Source organism: Miscanthus floridulus, chromosome 10 (genome assembly GCF_019320115.1).
Source record: "Miscanthus floridulus cultivar M001 chromosome 10, ASM1932011v1, whole genome shotgun sequence".
In the NCBI taxonomy this organism is placed as follows: Eukaryota; Viridiplantae; Streptophyta; class Magnoliopsida; order Poales; family Poaceae; genus Miscanthus; species Miscanthus floridulus.
In genome coordinates, this window is record NC_089589.1 from 27656967 (window position 1) to 27662483 (window position 5517).

The 5517-nt window shown below is 53.0% G+C and overlaps 1 pseudogene; it reads left to right on the forward strand.

The window, feature by feature from the left end:
- Nucleotides 1–995: 995 nt before the first annotated feature.
- On the forward strand, nt 996–4042 carry LOC136485561 (aldehyde oxidase GLOX-like; annotated as a pseudogene).
- Nucleotides 4043–5517: the final 1475 nt, after the last annotated feature.

Consider the following 5517-nt stretch of genomic DNA (forward strand, 5'->3'; position numbering starts at 1 on the left):
TCCGCAGAGTGATGACTCAGCCTCCAAACGTTACGTTTTGAATGAGGGGGTATAAATACTTACTCCACTCGTCCAAATGAGGTCTCTTGCCCATTTAATCAGCTGTGAAACACCTTGAGAGTGTTAAGGAGAGCAAGAGCCTAGTGAGGTGTTTGAGATTTGAGAATTCAAGATTAAGGCCTCATTAGTGCAAGGAGAGTAGCAAAGTGTGCATCAACCCTTCTCATTAGGCTTGTCGTGGTCAAGTAAGAGTTTGTGCTTGTTACTCTTGGTGATCGCCATCATCTAGACGGCTCGGTGGTGATTGGGAGTTTGGTGATCATCCGGTGAAGCTTGTGGATGACCCAACTCAAGTTGTGAGCGGTTATTGGCGATTCACCGCGACGGAGTGTTGAAGAATCAACCCGTAGAGAGCACTTGATCCTTGTGCGGATCAAGGGGGAGCTACACCCTTGCACGGGTGCTCCAACGAGGACTTATGGGGAGTGGCGAGTCTCCGATACCTCGGCAAAACATCGCCGTGTTCATTTCCCTCTCTTTACTCTAAGCATTTATATTTGAGCAATTCATTTCATGTCTTTACAATCATAGAATTGCCATGCTAGAGTAGGATTGGAACTTAGGGTGCAAAACTTTTGTGAGGTAGATCAATAGAATCACATTCTAGGCGCAAGGGGTGAAGTGGGCTAAGTGTAGGATTTAATTATTGAAAGAATTTAGAATTAGCCAAATTCACCCCCTCTTGAGCATCTTGATACTTTCAATTTGAACTTTTAGTCTAGTCTAGAGTTCAAACAAACTCGCAAGTTCTTCCTTCAGTGTAAAAGTGCATACTTCTCCTAATCATTAGTTTCCTCCTTATGCCGGCCTCTTGATCAAATTTTGGCAAAAATTCAGCTAATTATTAGCTAAACCTGAATATTTTCACTGGTCAACAGAATGAATGAAGGTCCAAAAATTGCAAGATTCACCTAATTCCGTTGAGTCCAAAAAGTTTGTATCATTTAAATCGCATACCCGGTTCCAAGCATGAAATGCGTATTCCCCATTTCCCCACAACCTTCCCTGTACCAACACAACGTCACAATGCGATGCAAGTATGCAACACACTCTGTACACCCTACCTTAGCTTATCACATTGCAAGGATGCATGAAAAAGCTTAAAGATCGCATGCGTGCATGCTCAGCAGCCATGCCCAAGCCAAGATCCTTCCTTCTCCACCTTCTCCTGATCGCCAGCTGCATTGCCAATGCCGCCGCCGCCGATGATGCCCCGTCCCAGGGAGAATGGCAGCTCCTCCACGCGAGCATCGGCGTGTCGGCGATGCACATGCAGCTGCTCCCGGGGGACTTCGTCCTCATGTTCGACCGCACCGACACGGGCCCCTCCAACATCTCGCTGGCCGCGCTGGCGCCGTGCGTGGCCACCGTCGACGGCGCCGACTGCACGGCGCACCCGGTGCTCCTGGACCTCCGCTCCAACGTGCTGCACCCGTACCCGCTCGCCACCAACCCGTGGTGCTCGTCCGGGGCGCTGCTCCCCAACGGCACGCTCCTCCAGACCGGCGGCTTCTCCAGCGGCGACCGCGTCGCGCGGCTCTTCTCACCGGCCACGGGGTGGGTCGAGCTCCCCTCGTTCCTCGCCGCGCGGCGGTGGTACGCCACCGACATGATCCTCCCCGACGGCCGCGTGCTCTTCCTCGGCGGGCGGCGGCAGTTCAACCTCGAGTACTTCCCGCACGCCGACGCCGCGCCGGCGCTGACGTTCTTCCCGTTCCTGGACGAGACGACGGAGCCGGACGCCGAGAACAACCTGTACCCGTTCCTCCACCTGCTCCCCGACGGCACCGTCTTCGTCTTCGCCAACGACCGCGCCGTCGTCTTCGACCCCTACAACATCGCCCCGCTCCGCCGCCTCCCGCCCGTCCCCGGCGGCGTGCCGCGGAACTACCCGTCGTCGGGCTCGTCCGTGCTCCTCCCGCTCCGCCCCGACGCGCCCGCGCACGCCGAGGTGCTGGTCTGCGGCGGCGCGCCGCGGGGCGCGTACCACCTGGCGCTGCGGAACGGCACGTTCGTGGCCGCCGACCGGACCTGCGCGCGCGTCGCGCCGACGCAGCGACGAAGGCAACGGTGGGGCTGGGGGGGCTCCAGCCCCCCCTACCGATCCCAGACAAGTGGAGCCTCCCTAAGTTTTTTCTAAAATTTTATGCATATATATAATAGGTAGGAGGGGCTAAGAGATTAAGAGAAGATAAAAAAGCCTCTATTCCTTGTTGGGCCGAAAGAGAAAATAGCTCAGTTGGTTAGAAGTTAGAAGCCCAACCGAATCGGCGACTCCCGAGACCTGGAGGCGGCGGCCTACTTCTACGCGGCTCCTCGGCGGCTCCAGCACGCCGCACGCCCAGGCCCAGCAGCGAGCAGCGAGCAGCAGCACATCGTCTGGCGGCCGTCCGCATCCGCATCAGGCATCAGCGTCGGCTCCGGCGCCGGATCTCGAGCGGCACCTGGAGGAGCTTCGGGGCCGCGCCGCCCGCCTCCACGCCGGCAACCGCGACCTCGCCGCGCGGCTCCACGGCGTGCAGGCCCGCGCCGCGCTGGTCCGCCTCACCAACGCCCGCCTGCGCGCCGAAGCCGAGGCCAGCGCCCTCGCCCGCCGCCGCTAGCCGCGCCCTCGCGATGCGCCAGATGTATGCCGCGTCCGTGTCCGCGTCTGGAGACTGGAGCTACGGTGCCGGCGGCTTCTTCGAGCTGCAGGCGCTCGCCTCGCTGATCGCGTAGCCGGCCGGCCGGGCATCAAACGTCTGAGCAGAGCAGCTGAGCAGGTCATCTACTACTACTACCTACTACTGTCAATCTTACAGTACTGACAGTCCTGAGTACTGACTAGTGACTACTGAGGACGATGTGATTGCAGACTTGCAGACTTGCAGTGTTTTCTTTTTGACTCGGTAGGAGCAGCCGAGCAGCGTCGGAGCAGGCAGCCCAGGTGATTTTATAATTATGAAATTAAGTCTGTGACTGTGATTGAAAAATGGTTTGATTCTTGATGGATTTTAATTTTTAAATTTTCAGTATGTCGTCGAAAAGAACTCTGCGCAATTACTTATCAAGTTCTAGTGGTAGTGGTCCATCAACTAATGGTAGTGGTAATTTGGCCTTTCGGTATGAATGAACAGCTTCCTTTATTTTTCATGATGTATTTTATGAATTTCATCGTTAACCAATGTTTTTAAGTCGGTGTAGCACTTTTGTTCAGTCGGGTCTAAATTTTTTCCTAGCTTCGTCCCTGTTCAGCCCCTCCTAAAATTTTTCCTGGCTTCGTCCCTGCGCCGACGGACCCGGACCCGGTGGTGTGGGCGATCGAGGATATGCCGATAGCCCGGGTGATGGGCGACATGGTGCTGCTGCCCACGGGCGACGTGCTGATCGTGAACGGGGCCGCGGCGGGCACCGCCGGGTGGGAGCTGGGGCGGGACCCGGTCACGCGGCCCGTGCTATACAGGCCCGACGCGCCGCTGGGGTCGCGGTTCGATCAGCCGTCGCCGCTGGCGGCGTCGGCGGTGCCGCGGATGTACCACTCGTCGGCGGCGCTGGACACGTACGGCCGCGTGCTGGTGGGCGGCAGCAACCCGCACGTCGGGTACGTGTTCGCCAACGTGACGTACCCGACGGAGCTGAGCCTGGAGGTGTTCCTGCCGCCGTACATGGACCCGCGGCATGACAGCGCGCCGTGAAGTTTGTGATACCCGCCGGGATGATGGCGGAAGGTGTGGGTGCAGGTGCGGGCGGGGAGGTGGTGCGGGTGGCCACGGTGGCTCCGGCGTTCGCGACGCACTCGTTCGGGATGAACCAGCGCGTGGTGGAGCTGGCCGTGGGGAGGGTGGCGGAGCTGGACGTCGGGGTTTACGAGGCCGTGGTCGCCGCGCTGCCGACGCCCGGGGTGGTGCCGCCCGGATACTACATGTGGTTCGTGGTGCACGCCGGCGTGCCCAGCAGCAGCGCCGCGTGGGTGCGCATGCGGCCGCTCGTACCAGGCACCTGATTGAATGGCCTGAGACTGAAAGTCCAGAGATGCATTTTGCGTGCGTGGTCGTGGTTTGACTTTTGACTACTGATACTTGTAGTAGGACAGATTGAAGTTCAACCAAGGTTTGCAAAGGAAGAAATTCCAAATTTTACAGTCACAGTGGAGTGGATCCCTCAAATGGCCAAAGGCTATATCAAATTTTTCTGATCATATAATTACAATGTAACTTCCCTTGACCATTTTTCTTTCTCCAGCTCTCCTGTGTTGACACTAAAATTAGCAGCTAAAATGAGTACTAGTAGATCAAAACAGACTTGCTAGTGAACATGCTAATTATTAATTGGAGGACTGCTAACTATTAGTCCTATTAGCAGGTTTATACTTGCTAATAGTTTATATGCACCTTTAACTCATTATCCTACAACCTATTAGCAGCTATTAGCATGTGAATCCAAACGTCGCCGTACTAAAAATTAGTTAGCTAAAAATAGTACGTAGTCTTTAGCTTTAGCTAGCAAATTTTTAGTGCTAAATAGATCTAAACATGTCCTGTCGGTGACAAGGTGTTGGGCGACTACGAACTTCATAGAACAGTGGCGCACGACGTGGATCATCGCCTGTCACGCTAGCGTAGGGACGGACATATGAAATGGACCGGGCGGACTGGCGGCATTGAAAAGGCCAGCGGTAAGGTGCATTGGCATCACGAGCGAAGAAACGATGATTTGAACATGATCTTGCACCTGCTAATTAAATAGTAGCTCTCTCATTTCATTTGTGGTAGAAACTCAAACTGACCCAAATTAACGCGGTTTGTTTGGATTAGCTAGGACCTAGCTATTAGCTGGGTCTCTCCTAAAAAAAAGCTATTATTAGCTGGGGCTAAAAAATAATCTAAGTTAGTTAAGATTAGGTAACTAATTGGTTGACAGTTAGTTGAGGGCTTGACTAAAATATTAACTCACCTATATTAGCCTCCAGTTTGGATGAGCTAGGATTAACTTTAGCTAATTGTTAATTGTCCAACAATTACCCCTTGATACCCAAACATGCCTTAAATTCATGATTCACCCCTTCTAGAAACTAGCAACTCCTTTTTCTAGTCTAATTTGTTGTCTTATAAGTTGTATAAGGTGTGGCGCCTGTTATGTGGGTTTGTGAATGAAAATTGGACTGAATAGAAATAGATGGTATGTGATTGGAATATATATAAGATTTTTTTTTTAAATCCTTTCCTTTATAATACAGAAATGAATACCAATTACCAAATAACCATAATAACCTTCTTAAAGGAAGGATGAGCCAATTAAAAGTAGCACACTTCTTGCACATATATAACTTCTATTTATCGCCCTTTAGAGCATCTACAAGAGTGTCTACAAATCACAGTAAAAAATTGATGTTGCGTGTTTGGAGGAAATCACTCTTCCAGTGCAGCCTAAATCACCATCCTATTTTAGCCATTGCACAAAACCACCATAATATCACTA